The following is a 21,609-nucleotide window of genomic DNA, read 5'->3' on the forward strand; positions in this document are numbered from 1 at the left end:
TGCCCGAGGAAGGATTCGAACCTGCGACCGTAGCAGCATCGCAGTTCCGGACTGAAGCGCCTAGAACTGCTCGGCCACAGCGCTGATTCAGTTCCTACTGCTGTTGCTTCTAAGTTCGTTACTTGCGGCAGGGTTTCTCTGTGACGTATAAGCGTGTTTCATAAGAACACAGCAGTTCCTCCTCCTCGTCTTGTTGCCTTATCTGTCCCATAAGCTGTCACGTTCTTTTTCCAAATCTTTGCGTTAGCCTCAGATGGGTGTCCGTTCAAAAAGTATGTCGATCTTGTGTCCTTTTATAAAACCTTCAAGTTCCGTTATTTGATTGGTAATTTAGTTTGCATTCCACATACAGAACATAAGGTCTTGGAGCCTGATATGCCTATTGGCCATTTCGAGGCGATAAAAATTTTAATATTCTCTCTAGTATAGCCATAATTTTTGCTGTTATGTCTGGCGCATTAATAATTTTTTTTAAAGTTTCCATGATAAGCTCCAGTATGATCAGATGTTGGTTGTTTGCCATGAAGTTGGAGACCTCAGTCAGGGTGTTCAGAGTTTTTGCAAAGTCAAATGTCGGAGTTGATTGTTGGCTCTGGGTTTGGGTTTATAGGTGCCTTCGTGTCCTTACATTTTGGTGCCGGGGGCATATCTTTTGTTGCAGAAGTGCTGTATTTCTTCTTGGCAGTCCGGCAAATTCACGTGGGTTTTGTATGTTCACAGACCTTGATGTTGTCATTGCTTGGGTTGTTGTGTTCCTGATAGTTTGCGGTCGTGCACCGTGAATTCTGAGAGCATTTTGGAAAGCACCTCAAACTCTGAAGAAGGCAGGGTGCTGTCCTTTGCAGTTCGCACTTGTTGGATTTTGGTCTCTAGACATCTGACATTTATCGAAAGTGTGGTGTCCTGCACATTTAACTGAGCGTGCTGGTAAGGAACAATAACTAGCGGGATGAAAAATTTGGCATCGTCTGCATTGAAGAGGACCCTCTTTATTCCGGTATGTTTCTATTGTTATTCTCGTATCCATAAAGTGTTTTACATCGTAGATGGTTGCGTTGCCTGATCTTAGTGAAAGCGATACACAGTATACCGTTCGTGGTATTAACTTGTTCGTGTTTATCTCACGTGGTTTAAACAGGTACACTGAGCCATTTTGAAAACTGAGTGTCTTGAGTTCTTCTTCGATATTTTTCTCGAAGATTTCAGCTGGTAAATATCTGAACACAACCTTTAAGGCTCTGTCAGCTAGAGGCTGATGCGTATAAAATGGAATTTTATTTGTTCGAAAAAGTGAAGGGCTGTTCTTTGATCTGCCATTGTTTTTCAAAATGATATTTTAGATGATCGCCTTTAAAAATGGCTTTTATTGGACCATTTATGTGTTCCTTAATTCCTGTGTTAATGGTACGCAGTCGTTATTGGTGGAACTCTTGTTACTTTTTCTTTTTGTTTTCGGTTTGCTTCCATCTCCTCTTGGTGTGTGTCATTTGTGTCCTGGATTTTATTCTCGCCTATTTCCATTTGCTCTAGTGCCACTAGTAGTGGTTCAGATTTATGTTCGAGTTCTATAGCTGTTTGTTTTTTTATTATGTCGTGTTGGGCCTGTGAGTTTTTCCGTTTTGTTCGTTCTTTCCGGAGTACCTACATGTAAGTCAGCGTCCTCGTTCTGGGATACACCCTGTTTTACACATGCCGCCCCTTCGTGTACGGTGACATCTTCTGAGCCATAGACCACGTAATTTTTCTCTTCCCCCGAGTTATTAATTTCTTCCTCTTCATATTCTGACGATTTGGAAGGTTCTCGTCATGCTGCTAGTTCAAGTGCTACTTTATCTCTGTGTATTCTGTCTTCATTTGTGATAGTTTGGTGATGTATCATAGGTTTGCGTTGTGGGCGTTGTTGATTTGTTGCCCTGACTTCTTGTCCTTTTCTCGGTTTCTGATCTGTTGTGTGCCTCAGGCCTTGTCCTGTGCCCTAGAGCAGGGCCGGCCAGAAATTGTGCACGCGTACGGTGCTCCTGCACATGTGCAACTTCCGGGTCACAGTGTGCACGCCGCAGCCGTAATTGTTCATGTAATGCATGTTTCTATGCACAGATGTCGCTTTATCCACTTGCTGGGATACTCTGTACCGGCGCATTCTAGTGCTCTTTCCACAGATTGCAAGCCAACCATGGGAAGGTATTTCGCGTATTAAACATTTAAAATACTGTCAAAGTCTACTCATTAAGACGTCTACTTTTATGTTAACAGTTTAAAGACAAGTAATACAGTTAACAGCCGTGGGTTTTTATTAAGGCAGCTTGACTGACGGCACGTAAATACGAGTAATGTTTTTGATCTAGTATTTAAGAAAGAGAGCACTTAGCGACTTCCAACGAACCTTATTCATGATTTCAAATAACATTAAACTAATGCAAGGTTCCCTATAACTAATTCTCGGTGCCCTCAGTTACACCCACATAATTTCTGTCTCACTGACCTCTGAACAGAATGATAACCGCAGACCTCTCGATGATAATCTGTTATTTCAATACCATTATTGCTATATCTTTCATCAGTTACGTCTGAAATCTGCATAATAACCGACAATTAGATGAATGTTATGTTTTATCGACTACAGCTGAGCGTAGCCCTTCACACATTTAAAAAAAAAAAAAAAAAAAAAGAAGAACCCTAAATGTAAGTAAGTATACATTGCAACAATCGGTTTAATGACCAACTTTCCTGATAATAATGTAACATGGAGCAGAATGAGGCAATAATGCACAGTTAGTAAACAATAATTTTTAATTATGAAAGGAATAAATCCAAACACGTTTATCACTGGTCATGAGAAATGATAATCGAGTTGATATGTCTCATACATTTTCTTAAGGACATTTAATTTTGCTTGCCGATCTTCACTGTTGAGTACACTACACTCGCCTTTGTGATATGTATTGTAGTGTCTTTCAATTGAAAACTTACGCTGGCCGCCTATTATTCGGCGGCACAGCAAACATTGTGAGTTTTCACCAACGGCTACAAAAAAGAATTGCAGTTCCCAGTCATTTCTAAACGACTGAGAACATAGATCTCCCGTCCTTTGCTTTTTCACAGTACCTGCCATTTCTCAGTACTTCTCTGTTAAGGTTACGGCTACCAGGGGTAAACAAGACTGGGTACGTTGCGCTCTTGCTTGTACCACATAAACAGGGAAGTGGAGCCGCCGCCTTTCATTTAGGACACATGTCTAATAACAGATGTCGCTGTCGCACACGTGCGCCCATGTGCAGCACTTCCGCACGTCTGCACACTGTGCAGCGTTTGTCCGGCCCTGCCCTAGAGGGACACGGGCTTGCCGGCCGCGCCCGGCACGCTGGTCCGTAGCGTCCCCTGAGCTAACAATCTACGCCAGGCTAACCCGGACACGTTTTAGCCTGAGCTAATTCGGCTGGGCTTTGCCACGACAATTTGCTTTTTCTGGAACAAAACTCTCTGGGACTGAGGGGGCCAGGACGATTAACGCTGTCGTGTACCTTGATAAAATTGCGCGACGCAGCATTCAGTTAGAAGTTGATGTGTTGTCAAGTAACTTTTGACGATTGTCGATTGTTGTGCTTCGCAACTGTAAACGTTCCGCTGACTTTGCTCTCTCAATCGAGAATCGATGATGAGGTGAGAATAAAACAAAAGATTCCAGGCTATTTATAATATTAGAAAAACAAAAATAGTACGCATTGTAGAATCTGTAGCTTATACTCTCTTAGTTATTTTAATTAGTCCATTAAATAATATTTAACCAACTTACTTAAAATCATTAAGTCATCATAACGTTCATTGGATTTTTTTTAACTGACGGCTTAAGGCCGACTTAAGATTGTTTCAGTATAATCAAATGTAGCCATAAGGACACTGCAAGTTATCACAACTTTGCGAAATAACGTACTTTTTTGCCCTACAAGGAGCCAAGCATGATCCCATATTCAATGGACTGAGTATATTTACAGTGCATATTGCATACCGCTGCTCCCACGCGGCTTTTACGCAAGGAAATTTCAATCACCAGTTTTCTCCTCCTATTGCGAAAACATTCTGTTGGCACCTACCTACATAGGGAGAAATGATCATCACGATAAAATAAGAGAAGTCAGGGCTCGTACAGAAAAATTTAAGTGCTCGTTTTTCCCGCACGCCGTTCGAGAGTGGAACGGTAGAGAGACAGCTTGCTGGTAGTTCACTGAATCCTCTGCCAGGCATTTTATTGTGAATAGAAGAGTAATAACGTAGATGTAGATGTAGGAATATCTGTTATCGATGACGAGATGGTGAGGCTGATGAAATTAGCCGTTTCCATTTGTACAGAAAATACGCTCGGCGACAAGCGAATGTATGACGCAGGATCTCACTCTTAACTACGCTGCCTGACATGGATCCAACGAGAAATCTTAGTTTAAATTATAAAAGGTAGCTGCAAATAAGATCCGTGAAATACGCAGTATAATAAAAGGTAACCGACAGTTGCAAGTCAAAGGATAGTAAAGCCGCAGACACAGTGGGAATATCAAGAGTGGATCTAAGAAACCGCTTGTGGCATGGGGACAAGATATAATGCAAATGGAGTTAATTAGAAACACAATCAATAAAAGCTCAAAGCTTGTACAAAGATATCATAACAATACGTCATTTAAAATCTTAAAAGAAAGTTCCAAGTTGTTATGTGTGTCGTATACATTGCACAATAAAGCGAACCGAAAGATGCGTATCAAAACACGAGAAAAAGGCTGTAAACGCAGTGAGCTCACCGAATCCAAGACGAGGAAACGTGGACAGCGCAGTGCTGGGGAAGAAATAGAACACCGTAATACGACAGTTAGCCATATTACGAAAAATAGGCTTTCGGTGTAGATTCGTTGTGTTCATTAAAAAATTTAGAAGGGAGGGGTTGCTATGTCCATAGATCTCTATTTCTTCCAATAGATTCAATAGGAACCTTAGGCCCAGTGTGTACAACCTGCATATTGTAGTCTATATGTCGTTACGCCCCCCCCCCCCCCCCCCCCCCCATGAACCATGGACCTTGCCGTTGGTGGGGAGGCTTGCGTGCCTCAGCGATACAGATGGCCGTACCGTAGGTGCAACCACAGCGGAGGGGTATCTGTTGAGAGGCCAGACAAACATGTGGTTCCTGAAGAGGGGCAGCAGTCTTTTCAGTAGTTGCAGGGGCGACAGGAGGAGGAGGAGCTTGGTGTTTAACGTCCCGTCGACAACGAGGTCATTAGAGACGGAGCGCAAGCTCGGGTGAGGGAAGGATGGGGAAGGAAATCGGCCGTGCCCTTTCAAAGGAACCATCCCGGCATTTGCCTGAAGCGCTTTAGGGAAATCACGGAAAACCTAAATCAGGATGGCCGGAGACGGGATTGAACCGTCGTCCTCCCGAATGCGAGTCCAGTGTGCTAACCACTGCGCCACCTCGCTCGAGGGGCAACAGTCTGGATGATTGACTGATCTGGCCTTGTAACATTAACCAAAACGGCCTTGCTGTGCTGGTACTGCGAACGGCTGAAAGCAAGGGGAAACTACAGCCGTATTTTTTTTCCCGAGGACATGCAGCTTTACTGTATGATTAAATGATGATGGCGTCCTCTTGGGTAAAATATTCCGGAGGTAAAGTAGTCCCCCATTCGGATCTCCGGGCGGGGACTACTCAGGAGGACGTCGTTATCAGGAGAAAGAAAACTGGCGTTCTACGGATCGGAGCGTGGAATGTCAGATCCCTTAATCGGGCAGGTAGGTTAGAAAATTTAAAAAGGGAAATGGATAGGTTAAAGTTAGATATAGTGGGAATTAGTGAAGTTCGGTGGCAGGAGGAACAAGACTTCTGGTCAGGTGATTACAGGGTTATAAATACAAAATCAAATAGGGGTAATGCAGGAGTAGGTTTAATAATGAATAAAAAAATAGGAGTGTGGGTTAGCTACTACAAACAGCATAGTGAACGCATTATTGTGGCCAAGATAGACACGAAGCCCACGCCCACTACAGTAGTTCAAGTTTATATGCCAACTAGCTCTGCAGATGATGAAGAAATAGATGAAATGTATGACGAGATAAAAGAATTTATTCAGGTAGTGAAGGGAGACGAAAATTTAATAGTCATGGGTGACTGGAATTCGTCAGTAGGAAAAGGGAGAGAAGGAAACATAGTAGGTGAATATGGATTGGGGGGAAGAAATGAAAGAGGCAGCCGCCTTGTAGAATTTTGCACAGAGCATAACTTAATCATAACTAACACTTGGTTCAAGAATCATAAAAGAAGGTTGTATACCTGGAAGAATCCTGTAGATACTAAAAGGTATCAGATAGATTATATAATGGTAAGACAGAGATTTAGGAACCAGGTTTTAAATTGTAAGACATTTCCAGGGGCAGATGTGGATTCTGACCACAATCTATTGGTTATGAACTGCAGATTGAAACTGAAGAAACTGCAAAAAGGTGGGAATTTAAGGAGATGGGACCTGGATAAACTGACTAAACCAGAGGTTGTAGAGAGTTTCAGGGAGAGCATAAGGGAACAATTGACAGGAATGGGGGAAATGAATACAGTAGAAGAAGAATGGGTAGCTCTGAGGGATGAAGTAGTGAAGGCAGCAGACGATCAAGTAGGTAAAAAGACGAGGGCTAATAGAAATCCTTGGGTAACAGAAGAAATATTGAATTTAATTGATGAAAGGAGGAAATATAAAAATGCAGTAAATGAAGCAGGCAAAAAGTAATACAAACGTCTCAAAAATGAGATCAACAGGAAGTGGAAAATGGCTAAGCAGGGATGGCTAGAGGACAAATGTAAGGATGTAGAGGTTTGTCTCACTAGGGGTAAGATAGATACTGCCTACAGGAAAATTAAAGAGATCTTTGGAGAGAAGAGAACCACTTGTATGAATATCAAGCGCTCATATGGCAACACAGTTCTAAGCAAAGAAGGGAAGGCAGAAAGGTGGAAGGAGTATATAGAGGGTTTATACAAGGGCAATGTACTTGAGGACAATATTATGGAAATGGAAGAGGATGTAAATGAAGACGAAATGGGAGATAAGATACTGCGTGAAGAGTTTGACAGAGCACTGAAAGACCTGAGTCGAAACAAGGCCCCGGGAGTAGACAACATTCCATTAGAACTACTGATGGCCTTGGGAGAGTCAGTCATGACAAAACTCTACCATCTGGTGAGCAAGATGTATGAGACAGGTGAAATACCCACAGACTTCCAGAAGAATATAATAATTCCAATCCCAAAGAAAGCAGGTGTTGACAGATGTGAAAATTACCGAACTATCAGTTTAATAAGTCACAGCTGCATAATACTAACGCGAATTCTTTACAGACGAATGGAAAAACTGGTAGAAGCGGACCTCGGGGAAGATCAGTTTGGATTCCGTAGAAATGTTGGAACACGTGAGGCAATACTAACCTTACGACTTATCTTAGAAGAAAGATTAAGAAAAGGCAAACCTACGTTTCTAGCATTTGTAGACTTAGAGAAAGCTTTTGACAATGTTGACTGGAATACTCTCTTTCAAATTCTGAAGGTGGCAGGGGTAAAATACAGGGAGCGAAAGGCTATTTACAATTTGTACAGAAACCAGATGGCAGTTATAAGAGTCGAGGGGCATGAAAGGGAAGCAGTGGTTGGGAAAGGAGTGAGACAGGGTTGTAGCCTCTCCCCGATGTTATTCAATCTGTATATTGAGCAAGCAGTAAAGGAAACAAAAGAAAAATTCGGAGTAGGTATTAAAATTCATGGAGAAGAAGTAAAAACTTTGAGGTTCGCCGATGACATTGTAATTCTGTCAGAGACAGCAAAGGACTTGGAAGAGCTGTTGAACGGAATGGACAGTGTCTTGAAAGGAGGATATAACATGAACATCAACAAAAGCAAAATGAGGATAATGGAATGTAGTCAAATTAAATCGGGTGATGCTGAGGGAATTAGATTAAGAAATGAGACACTTAAAGTAGTAAAGGAGTTTTGCTATTTAGGGAGTAAAATAACTGATGATGGTCGGAGTAGAGAGGATATAAAATATAGACTGGCAATGGCAAGGAAAGCGTTTCTGAAGAAGAGAAATTTGTTAACATCGAGTATAGATTTAAGTGTCAGGAAGTCGTTTCTGAAAGTATTTATATGGAGTGTAGCCATGTATGGAAGTGAAACATGGACGATAACTAGTTTGGACAAGAAGAGAATAGAAGCTTTCGAAATGTGGTGCTACAGAAGAATGCTGAAGATAAGGTGGGTAGATCACGTAACTAATGAGGAGGTATTGAATAGGATTGGGGAGAAGAGAAGTTTGTGGCACAACTTGACTAGAAGAAGGGATCGGTTGGTAGGACATGTTTTTAGGCATCAAGGAATCACCAATTTAGCATTGGAGAGCAGCGTGGAGGGTAAAAATCGTAGAGGGAGACCAAGAAATGAATACACTAAGCAGATTCAGAAGGATGTAGGTTGCAGTCAGTACTGGGAGATGAAGAAGCTTGCACAGGATAGACTAGCATGGAGAGCTGCATCAAACCAGTCTCAGGACTGAAGACCACAACAACAACAACAACAACATGTCGTTACGGTACACTTGTGCGTAGTCAAAGACCTAACACTAAAAATAAGGTAGGTGACAAACGTAAAAACTTTTTGGACTGGGGTGTCTAGAGAATACGTTGTAGTAATTGTGAGAAGTTTTATCTTGGGCAGATGAGCAGGAATATTAACATTAGATTCAAGGAACACACACACCCTCGAAACAGAATTGCATTTGGACGGCACTTGACTGCACACAGGCAAGCCGCAACTAACACACGAGTAGACTACAACACTGCGCCATAGGGACGTCTGTTGAATCTTTTGGAAGAAATAGAGATTTATGGGAATAGGAAACGTTATCCTAAACTTCTTAATGAACGCAATGAATTTGCACCGAACGCCTATTTTTCATTACATGACAGGCTGTTTTAAGTCTTATATTCTGGTCGAGCTTTCTCTCTCTCTCTCTCTCTCTCTCTCTCTCTCTCTCTCTCTCTCTGGACCCTGTGCTGTACACGTTTCCGTGTCTTACATTCGGTGAGCCTGCTGTGCTCGCAGCTTTCAGTCGTGTTTTGACATGCTGCTTTCAGCTTGCTTAACTTTGCATTGTATACGCCATAGAAAACGACTAGGGACTACTTTTATAGTTTTAAATGACATGTCATTATGATACCTTTATTTAAGCTTTACAGCTTTATTAACTGTATTTCTGATTCCCTCTATTTGCATTGTGATTTCTATCCGCGCCGCGCTCGGTTTCTTAGATCCGTTCTTGGTATTCCTACTGCCCATACGACTTTTTTTATCCTTTACCACGTTGCTGTCAGTTAACTTTATTATAAAGCTTGTTTCACGGACACTTATTTGCAGCTACCTTTTATAATTTAAGACAGTATTTCTCTAAGGTGGGTAGATCACGTAACTAATGAGGAGGTATTGAATAGGATTGGGGAGAAGAGAAGTTTGTGGCACAACTTGACTAGAAGAAGGGATCGGTTGGTAGGACATGTTTTGAGGCATCAAGGGATCACAAATTTAGCATTGGAGGGCACCGTGGAGGGTAAAAATCGTAGAGGGAGACCAAGAGATGAATACACTAAGCAGATTCGGAAGGATGTAGGTCGCAGTAGGTACTGGGAGATGAAGAAGCTTGCACAGGATAGAGTAGCATGGAAAGCTGCATCAAACCAGTCTCAGGACTGAAGACCACAACAACAACAACAGTATTTCTCTTTGGATCTATCTAAAACTCTACCTCTTTCTTAAAGCGCTTTTAACGTATCCGATTTAGCTTGATGCAGAATGTGTAAGACCATATTTATGGCTTTGCAACACCGTTTCGAACTGCCTTCGGTCAGCGGCACCTAACGGCCACGTCTCCTCAGTTGTTTACATCGTAGTTGTATGCACAGTACGCCAGCGGCGACCCGACATTACGGGTCATAAGTTTTTGCTATTTTATCATGGTTTTACTGTATATGACGATCCCAATTGCTGCTATATATTTTTATTTGCTTACGTTGTTAACTGTATGAATACAGGTATGTTTGCTAATTTTCCAGACCATTTATATTACGATACAGCTTGTAATAGTTAGCTATCAACTATCACGCACATTAAAAAAAAATGCACATTTTCTCGTTTTAGATCAATCTGGGGATGATCATAATGACTGAAAACGGTAACTGAATAAACAAATATTTGCGAACTGAGACGGTTGTGGTATTTACAAAATTTCATAACACTGGATCGCTGTCACCTTCATGGTGACTATTTCACCCCTCATCCCTCTCAGTCTTTAAGTTCCATTTCGTTTCATCCTCAATTCTGGGTGCTTCACATTTTTTTTGTCAGGCAGTGCATTCAAAATAACTATACACGACCCTCATGGCATCATCTGTACGGCATAATATAAAGAAACAGACACAATGACAGTCCTTCTCCTATGTCCCACACAATATCGATATTAATTTGCTGTCTTGTTTCACATCCTTAACGATCTTATCCACCTGCTGCTTTACTCACGATCCACTGTCATATAAAAAGAAGTTAGAGTCGATATGGAAGGCATAGGGGCAGTATTAGATCAGAGTTTAACAGATTTTTCGAAGACTTGCGATCAAATAAGGCACAAATGATAGATAAAATTCCTTCGGTTTTCTAAAATCATTGGAAGAAGTGGCTACCTCTAAAAAATTTGGTGTGCAGGATATTGTAACATACCATCAGACGTTCAGAAAAATATCATCCACGCAATCCTGAATATAGCAACGGCAGATAAGAGCGAGAACTATCACACAATCAGCTTCACAGCTCGTGCATCCAAGTTGACGCCAAGAACAATAGGCAGAATAGGAGAAAATAAAACTGTCGATCTGTTAGATGACGATCAGTTTGGCTTTAGGAAAGGTATAAACACCAGGGAGACAGTTCCGCTGTTGGCTTTGGAAATTGAAGCAAGGCTTCTGAAAAATCAAGACACTTTCATAGAATTTGTCGGTCTAGAAAAAGCGTTCGTCGGTGTAAAACGTTGCAAGGTTTTCAAAATTCTAAGGAAAATAGAAGCAAGCTACATGGAATGACGGGTGATATGCGATATATACAAGAACTCAAAGGGAACAATAAGAAAATCAAGAATGAAGCACTCGCATTAAAAAAGGTGTAAGACAGGTATGCAGTCTTGCCTCTACTGTTCAGTCACGGAAATAAAAAAAAAAGGCTCACGAGGGCTTAAAATTTAGGGTGAAAAGGTATCAGTGATAAGATTTGCTAATGACATTGCTGTCTTCGGTGAAAGTGAAGAAAAATTATAGGACTTGTTGAATGGAATAAACGGGTTAACGACTACAAAATATGGATTGAAAGTAATCCAGAAAAAGAAGAAAGTAATGAGAAGCAGCAGAAACGAAAATAGCGAGTAAACATATATTTAAAACTAGTGGCCATGAAGTAGACGAAGTTAATGAAGTCTGCAATCTGGGAAGCAAAATAGTCTACCATGACAGACGGAGAAAAGAGGACGTAAAGAGCAAAATAGCAGAGGCAAAGAGGGCATTCCTGGCAAAAAGAAATCTACTAGTATCCAATAAAGGTCTTAATTTGAGGAAAAATTCTGAGTATGTACATCTGAAGCACATCGTTTTATGCGCACTGTAATTATTCAGTATAGATAATGATACAACGGTGCGACTGACCTCGGAAAGTTGGACGCGTATCACAAAACTCATTACAGTTCATTACTGAGTCAAGTTTGAAATCCGCGTACTTTATTGAAGGTGTGTAAAGTTCCTCATATTTTCTTGCCAAGCTCTTGCGCAGTGATTTTACTTTTGCGCACAAGGAAAATTCTTTCTACGTCTTTTATTGCGACTATGTTATATCTCTTCTTTCTTGACCGTGTCGCCTACAATTTGAAATAATAAACTTTTCTCCTCAGCACTCTTGATCAAGAAAGGACCAAACTCAATTTCTTTCATTTGCAGCTGTATTCGTACTATAAATACAGTTGCGATATATTACAATGACATCTTTGTAAGTCCATGATACAATAACTTTTGTTTATCATTCAGAAATGACCTTTAGTGTAGCAACGTCACTATTGCTTACGCAAAGAGCTCATATACTGTAATATAGAATTCATAAGACTTCATCTAATAACACAGCTTTAATGTGTAAGTGACTACAATGTAATATAAAGTAATGTATTGTCTCAATAACTATTCTTATACACGGAACATCTACGTTCAAGGCACAGCAAGTTTTACATTCTACAAAAGTAAAAGTTGAAACATTCTTATTTGGTTTTGTTTCTCATTCGGAATCTTTAAACATTTGTTAGGACGAATTCCATAATTTTAGACATCAGCGTACAGTTAGTGTTGTATATTTAACTGATACATTATGTACAGTAGTGAATCATGGACTAAGAAGAACCCGGAAAGGGCGAGAACAGAAGCGTCTACAAAAACGTTGAAAATAAGATGGGCTGATGAGGTATGAGGAGGTTCTCGTCAGAATCGGCGAAGAAAGCAACATGTGGAAAACATTAACAAGAAAAAGGGACAGGCTGACAGGGCTTGGGTTAAGACGACAGGGAACAATTTCCATGGTACTAGAGGGAATTAGAACAGAGATTACAATATATTCAACAAATAATTGAGGAAAGTACAAGTGCTACACTGATGTGAAAAGGTTGGCACATGCCATGCCATGTGCAAAGCAGTTAGTGACGGACCGCATCGAACCAGTCAGAAGACTGATGACTCAAAAAAAAAAAAAAAAAAAAAAAATTTCCCCTGTTACCTGTTCACACAGTGAGTTGTGCGTGCGCTATTGACATTGCTTTGTCTTCGTTTGTAATTCGTGAGCTGCATCACTATTCAACAGACTCGACAACATAAAGAACAGTCCGTGACAGGAAAGCCACATAAATATATGTATATGACTGAGTTCGTGATAGTGACTTTTTTCTTTCATTGTAGGTCTGAGAAAAGAATATTCATATAGATATTTCCTTTGTTATGTGACTCGAGAACACACAGCCAATGCAATCTCTAAATCTGACAAGTGAATCCGTGACTCATAAAACTTCCCTAACATGCCATGTGCTAACATACAATGCGTGATCAATTATCGGAACTGACGTCACACAGCATTCGTTCCGATACCTTATCTTAACTCTCTCAGAGGTTGGCCTACTCACACGTGACACAGAACGAAATTCGCCGTTGTTATGCGGAAATCCGTCCCTTAAGACGATCACGCCATCTCACACATATCTGCCGTCGGCCTCTGACGAAGAAACCAAACCATTTACTACGTATACGGCAGCCATTTTGCCTTTAGTTTGTCTAGCTTTCCAAAGTAACATACAGTATGTACGTACAGAACTTTCTCGTTCTCAAACTCATACATTCCCAAATTGTTGGCCATAAATAAAATAAATAAGTAGACGGTAAAACCTATGTCCGGTGCATTATCACGGCATCACTGTTTCGCTTCTTGAAACTTAACATAAGCTAGGGTATTATATGCGCCTAGAACATATTGTTAACTGAAATGTAATGAGATATTTTTAAAAGACTGGCCTCCTCCATGCCAAGCAGCATGCATTTCAAAAAGATCGACGATTCGAAATCCAGTTCATGCATTTCTCAGATGACATTTCGAATGCCATTGATCACGAATGTCAGGTAGATGCACTATTTCTTGACTTTTGATAAGCATTTATCTCAGTAACACACATACGTTTACTATCAAAAGTAGGATCGTATGGGTGTCAAACGATTTTATGACTAGATTGAGGGTTTCTTTTATCTTCGATGGAGGGTCATCGACAGGAGCCCCACGGGGTTGACGCGCGGTCCGGGCGCCTTGCCATGGTTCGCGCGGCTCCCGCCCCGTCGGAGGTTCGAGTCCTCCCTCGGGCAAGGGTGTGTGTATTGTCCGTAGCGTAAGTTAGTTTAAGTTAGGTTAAGTAGTGCGTAAGCCTAGGGACCGATGACCTCAGCAGTTTGGTCCCACAGGACCTTACCAAAAATTTCCAAATTATTTCATCGACAGGAGTAAAAGTAACTCAAGGTGTGCCCCAGGGAAGTGTGTTGGAGCCTTCTCTGTTCATGTTGTTAATTAATGACCTTGCAGACAATATAAAGAATAGCTTCAGACATTTCTCAGATGATACAGTTATCTATAGCTCAGTACAGTAAGAAGAAAGCTGCACAAAAGTCCAGTCGAATCTTGATAAATTTCAAAGTGGCGCAAAGAATAGTGGCTTGCTTTAAATGTTCTGAAATGGACTTCACGAAACGAAAACACATAGTAGCATATGAATGCAACAATAGTGAATAATGAAGCTCCAATCAGTCAATTCATACAAATACCTAGGCGTAACGATTTTTAAGGATATGACATCGTATGATCACGCAGTATCAGTCGCAGATAAAGCAATGCCATTGGCAGAACTGGTAGAATAGCACGGAAATACAATCGATCTATCAAGGAAACTGCGCACAAAATAATCTTGCCAGCCTTCCTAGAATAATGCTCAAGTGTGTGGGACCCAGGCCCAATAGGAGTGACAAGGGATATTGTACGTACAGAAAGAAGGACAACACGAATGGTCAGAAGTTAGTAACAGAAATGCTGAAAAACTGAACTGGCAAACGTTTGAACCCCCTTAAAACGTACTTAGAAAGTTTCAAGAACCAATTATAAGAATCTGGGGACACACTACTATTCCCTATGTGTTGTTCCCGTAGAGAGCCAGAACACATGAGTGGACGTAGACGTAGATGTAGGCGGTTATCGTCGACCCGCACGTTCGAGTCCCTCAGTGGGTTGTGTATGTGACACGAGGAGCGACACCTTTGTCACTGCTAGCCCGAAGAGGCGCGATGTCGTCAGCTGTGGGTCGCTTTTTTTTTTTTTTTTTTTTGACTGGAGCAGAGTATTTAAATTTTATTGCCTGGAACAAACTCTGCAAGTGTTAGTACAGCCATACCATTTGCACGTGGTACGCGGGAATAACGACTCTGCGTTAGCCTGAATTTCTCGCCTCAAATTCCTTGACTGCTACTCCCCCGTAGACTTGAAATACACTTTCTTATTGCTTGCCCAGTTCTTTCCTTCCAACCCTTGGCAATGGCCGCGTGTGTATTCGCTCTTCCACGCCTGCCCTCTACACGTTCTATCCTAAGACAACTAACACTTTCCAGATAATAATGAGATTATGCTTTTTGATCATAACAGATAGCATGTTGTGAAATATGCGTTAAAAATGAGGAAAGACGTGTGATTAATACTATGTCAGTTGTCTTTGTCTAAATAATTTCAAACTTCAGTAAGTCGGCCAAAAACGGAGCTACCATCTTGGTTGCCTTTTAGAGACAGATCGTAAATGTTTGTACCACTAGCACTTCAGCATTAGTAGGAAGGGAACTCCCGAAACGCGCACGCTCAAAGCAAACCCACGACTTTCTACGTTGCGAATACCAAATTCGTCTATAAGCAGTATCACATCTCTAAGACTAATTACTTGATAGAAGTCAGCAATGTGTCGTTCTCATGAAGAACGAATATGTTACAGCATTTAGGCTCCACGAGTTTATCTCAAAAATTGAAAAAGAGCAAAGCAGAGAATATTATCTTAAAAAATGCACTGCTTAAAAATATGGCAGAACCCGACTTACAAATTCAGAGACATGTACACAGTATAAAAATTACAAAAGAAGAAGACGATCCCGGACTCAGTACTGCATCGGATATAGTCAAAGTAAGGGCGCTAGGACAAGTTGTACAGCATCTGATGAGCCTTGGAGAAGCATGAAAGTGGATTTCGTTGCTGACGAGACGCAGTGTTCAAATAAGGTGGACCTGGACGCTTTTGACTCACTTGGCATATCCAGTATGACAGTGGCAGCCGTGGTAATTTACTAGGGTTGAAAATTACTTTAAAAACAATGTAAGTTACAAATGAATTAAACACTTCAAAATTAAAGTTACATTTCATATCAATGTTATATAAAAAACTGATATTTTGACGAAAATAACTGCGACACTGTCAAAAGCGCCTAAATTGTTTTAAGTTCCCAGCTTACTCCAAAATTAATTTTTGCTTGGAATTTGAAACGAGTGAAACAATCATTAACACTACAGTTAAAAACATTAGAAATGTTTCTAAAATTTAGTACATGTACAAACAATTACAAAAAGCATCAACGAAGTCCAAACTGAGAACACTTATTTTACCAAAACAGTTCCATTATATATAAAATTTTTTCGGTGTTCGATAAACGTCACGTTTGAGTAGAATCTTGGACTTTAAAAAGCATGCATCATCTTCACCAAAAGGAGATGTCTGACAGCCGTAATGTTTTCTTTATGGATTTTTCCAGTTGCCCGTAGTGGGTGTTGGCTGACATCGGATAATGCCTGTTCTCCAGCCAAAAATGTTACTTTGTCCTTTCTAGATCTTGTTGAACTCCGCGGTCGTTAAGGTTTGCTATTGAAAAATGGAACCAGTCACAAACACTATTCAAGAGCTTTATTTTTATGCTCTTACCGCATGCTGTTGTATCCATCTTCGGATGGCTAACTTTTTCTATTACAATAAAGCTTTTTAAAACTTTTGGTGGCTGGTTGCGTTTTTCACAAGCAAAAAATGTTTATAATTTTCAATACTAAAATTTAAAAGACAGAGAAGGTCGTGATTCTGTCTTTAAAACAATAGATTGAACAAATTTTTACGACTTTTTAAAAAGATCGTTTGATGATATTTTTAAAACTTCACCGACAGCTTTCTGTACAGTGGTTAAAGACTTACAGAGATGAGACTGTTGACAGTGCTATATGATTGTGGAGATAATACTATAAATGAATCAACCATGTTTACGATGGGGATGAAAGAATCATTTCTACCGTGAGCCTCTGAAGGAACTATAAATGACACTGAAAGTCATTGTGATTGGAAGGGGCAATGAGGAGGATGGGAGAGGGAAAATAACAGGACGTTTTGAGATAATGTTATGAGGATTCGTTGGTGATTACAGCAGGTATGAATGACATATGTCTGTTTGTGGAGTGAGGGTTTGAAGAATTTTCAGCCAGAGGGAATAAGGCTAGGGGCGTGGAAGGTGGGATATTGGTGTACTGGTGTAGTAGGGAACGCAAATAGCTCTCTAGAGAGAAGGTGATTTGACAACTGGATGAATTGGCATAGGATGCAAGTTGAGAAAAGCATACCGTTGCAGAAGGCGAAGCGGAGTTCATATGTCGCGAGGACTGTACCGGATTTGCAAAATCTGGGAGAGGCGGAAATCCAGACAACTCTGGCAGAGGTTAGGATGAGACAGCTAAGAGATTTTTAAGTAAAGTTTTTGGTAGAGGGTTGTAGCCTACAATACGATCTGTTAGTAATTTTAGTACTTTTATTCGGTCGAATTTGGTGTTCGATGATGAATTCCAGGTTGGTTTTCTATCAAAGGTTAGTCCTAAGTAGTTTGCTGTGTTCATAAGAGGAATGGATTAGTGCCTTGAACTTTCTGTGTGTTTACTTAGAGTAAATGCCACTCGACAAGAAGATGAATACGAAGTTGGAGGAGTGTGTACTATGGTCACGCCACAACGTGTCCACTGTCCGTGGGCGAGAGACACAGTAAGAGGGAAGTATCCAGTGCGCATGCATAACGCGAGTAGCCAAGTCCGGTGTCAGTGGTCGTGCCGTGCGTGAGCAATGGTAATTTAGGATGCAGTGTCGGTGCTAGCTGATATACTTACAAGCTGCTGCGACTTCCAGTGGCACTCATGTAGTAGGAAAGTTGGAGGGTGTGATGAGCATTTAGATAAGTGTCATTGTGAGAATATCGGAGGAAATAGGTAAGCGATGGGTCTTTGTAAATATGATACAAAGAAGGGTAGATAGGACACGTCCTTGAAGTACGGTAGCAGTGGGATGAAAGATGCGACACTGCTGGAACCGGTGTGTGCATATTATGTAACGGCGGTATGGCTTTCTATAGGTGGTAAGTCGTCACCAGGGCAGCGTAATTTGCATATTCAAATGCAGTAAATCAACAATGAGTTCAAGGATTTGTCACCTCACCTACAGTAAGCCAGATCGCCACTGTATAACAGACATACACAGGGCCTGGCAGTGAGTCATCTCCTGGCGATAAACATGGCGAAGTTCATGGAAAGCATGAGCTCCTACTCAAACGTGGCGTGGTTTGAACGCTTCGATAATTTTATAGACAAGATGTTGCAAAAATATTTGAAGTCATATCACTCCTGATACAATGATATCAATAAAAATGTCTTTGTGGCCTACTGATCAGGAACGCACACGAATGATGTGTTGGTCCAAAGTTCGATCAAGCTGTCAGACGAAGAATGTTACTTATATCCCCATACAGACATTAAATTAAAAAGAGAAAGAAATCGATACTGCTGAACAACGTTACTTTTCTTCATTGCCCGTCTTACCAATATGGTTTCTTCGTGATCAGAATCATCATAACGTACGTAGCCTTAACGAAAAATCTCTCCATCGCCCCTCTCCACCTCTTCTAGCCGACTCACTTACATTGACCTAAGACCAAGAATCTCCGTACTTCATTTATTTACTAATACATTTGTCACTATGTAGCGTGTACGATAAAGAAATCGACAATGAAGGCGACATTAATTACAATGAATTAGACGTCCTATCTGATACCAGTTCCCTATCAGCAGATAAAAGGATTCTTACCTGCCGATCTGTCCCCTGACCGTGACATCATCGCATGACGTGTCTCCTCCACAATGAGTGACATAGTGGGAAGGCCACAAACCAGTGACTGGTTTTTAAAAACATTTTATAATACGAAGTAGCTTTGTTACATCATGGGGTGACATCTATACACAGTTCTAAATTACTGGTCTTTTCCTTTCTCTCGATTTAAATCCCTTCCAGTACGCGTGGAATGTGTTGAAGAGACGTATTGCAGCACTATCACGTGTACCAACGGCACTCCAGCAATTGTCAATTGAGGAATGGAACGTTCAACCATCAGAATTCCTTACCAACCTTGTCGCCAGCGTAGGACCACGTTGTAGAGCATGCATGGCTGTCCGTGATCACGCACCATAATCTCATTGCGTATTTCTTCAGTTACGTTCTGTACTATACTGTAGCAGTTCTTTATATACACAGTCCAAGTTTCACCGAGCTATGTAACTTGGCAATGACGCATCATATGAAAGTTACTTTCGTCCTTAACTTTTGCACGCTAGTTCCTTATTTGGTAAAAAACTTTCTAGAACCAAGATCGCATAAATATTCATGTATTTTCGACAATATCGACAGGCCTTGCTTCCAGTCTTAAAAAATTTTTGTTACAATTATTTGCTTGACGTATTCCAATCTCTGTCTTCCTCTACAGTTTTTGCCCTCTACAGCTCCCTCTAGTACCATGGAAGTCATTCCCTCATGTCTTAGCAGATGTCCTGTCATCCTGTTCCTTCTCCTTATCAGTGTTTTCCACATATTCCTTTCCTCTCCGATTTTGCGTAGAACCTCCTCATTCCTTACCTTATCAGTCCACCTAATTTTCAACACTCGTCTATAGCACCACATCTCAAATGCTTCGATTCTCTTCTCTTCCGGTTTTCCCACAGTCCATGGTTCGCTACCATACAATGCTGTACTCCAGACGTACATCCTCAGAAATTTCTTCCTCAAATTTAGGCCGGTATTTGATATTAGTAGACTTCTCTTGACCAGAAATGCCTTTTTTGCCATAGCGAGTCTGCTTTTGATGTCCTCCTTGCTCCGTCCGTCATTGGTTATTTTACTGCCTAGGTAGCAGAATTCCTTAACTTCATTGACTTCGTGACCATCAATCCTGATGTTAAGTTTCTCGCTGTTCTCATTTCTACTACTTCTCATTACCTTCGTCTTTCTCCGATTTACTCTCAAACCATACTGTGTACTCATTAGACTGTTCATTCCGTTCAGCAGATCATTTAATTCTTCTTCACTTTCACTCAGGATAGCAATGTCATCAGCGAATCGTATCATTGATATCCTTTCACCTTGTATTTTAATTCCACTACTGAACCTTTCTTTTATTTCCATCATTGCTTCCTCGATGTACAGATTGAAGAGTAGGGGCGAAAGGCTACAGCCTTGTCTTACACCCTTCTTAATACGAGCACTTCGTTCTTGATCGTCCACTCTTATTATTCCCTCTTGGTTGTTGTACATATTGTATATGACCCGTCTCTCCCTATAGCTTACCCCTACTTTTTTCAGAATCTCGAACAGCTTGCACCATTTTATATTGTCGAACGCTTTTTCCAGGTCGACAAATCCTATGAAAGTGTCTTGATTTTCCTTTAGCCTTGCTTCCATTATTAGCCGTAACGTCAGAATTGCCTCTCTCGTCCCTTTACTTTTCCTAAAGCCAAACTGATCGTCACCTAGCGCATTCTCAATTTTCTTTTCCATTCTTCTGTATATTATTCTTGTAAGCAGCTTCGATGCATGAGCTGTTAAGCTGATTGTGCGATAATTCTCGCACTTGTCAGCTCTTGCCGTCTTCGGAATTGTGTGGATGATGCTTTTCCGAAAGTCAGATGGTATATCGCCAGACTCATATATTCTACACACCAACGTGAATAGTCGTTTTGTTGCCACTTCCCCCAATGATTTTAGAAATTCTGATGGAATGTTATCTATCCCTTCTGCCTTATTTGACCGTAAGTCCTCCAAAGCTCTTTTAAATTCCGATTCTAATACTGGGTCCCCTATCTCTTCTAAATCGACTCCTGTTTCTTCTTCTATCACATCAGACAAATCTTCACCCTCATAGAGGCTTTCAATGTATTCTTTCCACCTATCTGCTCTCTCCTCTGCATTTAACAGTGGAATTCCCGTTGCACTCTTAATGTTACCACAGTTGCTTTTAATGTCACCAAAGGTTGTTTTGACTTTCCTGTATGCTGAGTCTGTCCTTCCGACAATCATATCTTTTTCGATGTCTTCACATTTTTCCTGCAGCCATTTCTTCTTAGCTTCCATGCACTTCCTATTTATTTCATTCCTCAGCGACTTGTATTTCTGTATTCCTGATTTTCCCAGAACATGTTTGTACTTCCTCCTTTCATCAATCAACTGAAGTAATTCTTCTGTTACCCATGGTTTCTTCGCAGCTACCTTCTTTGTACCTATGTTTTCCTTCCCAACTTCTGTGATGGCCCTTTTTAGAGATGTCCATTCCTTTTCAACTGTACTGCCTACTGCGCTATTCCTTAATGCTGTATCTATAGCGTTAGAGAACTTCAAACGTATCTCGTCATTCCTTAGTACTTCCGTATCCCACTTCTTTGCGTATTGATTCTTCCTGACTAATGTCTTGAACTTCAGCCTACTCTTCATCACTACTATATTGTGATCTGAGTCTATACCTGCTCCTGGGTACGCCTTACAATCCAGTATCTGATTTCGGAATCTCTGTCTGACCATGATGTAATCTAATTGAAATCTTCCCGTATCTCCCGGCCTT

This window comes from Schistocerca nitens, chromosome 1 (assembly GCF_023898315.1).
Source record: "Schistocerca nitens isolate TAMUIC-IGC-003100 chromosome 1, iqSchNite1.1, whole genome shotgun sequence".
NCBI classification, from domain to species: Eukaryota; Metazoa; Arthropoda; class Insecta; order Orthoptera; family Acrididae; genus Schistocerca; species Schistocerca nitens.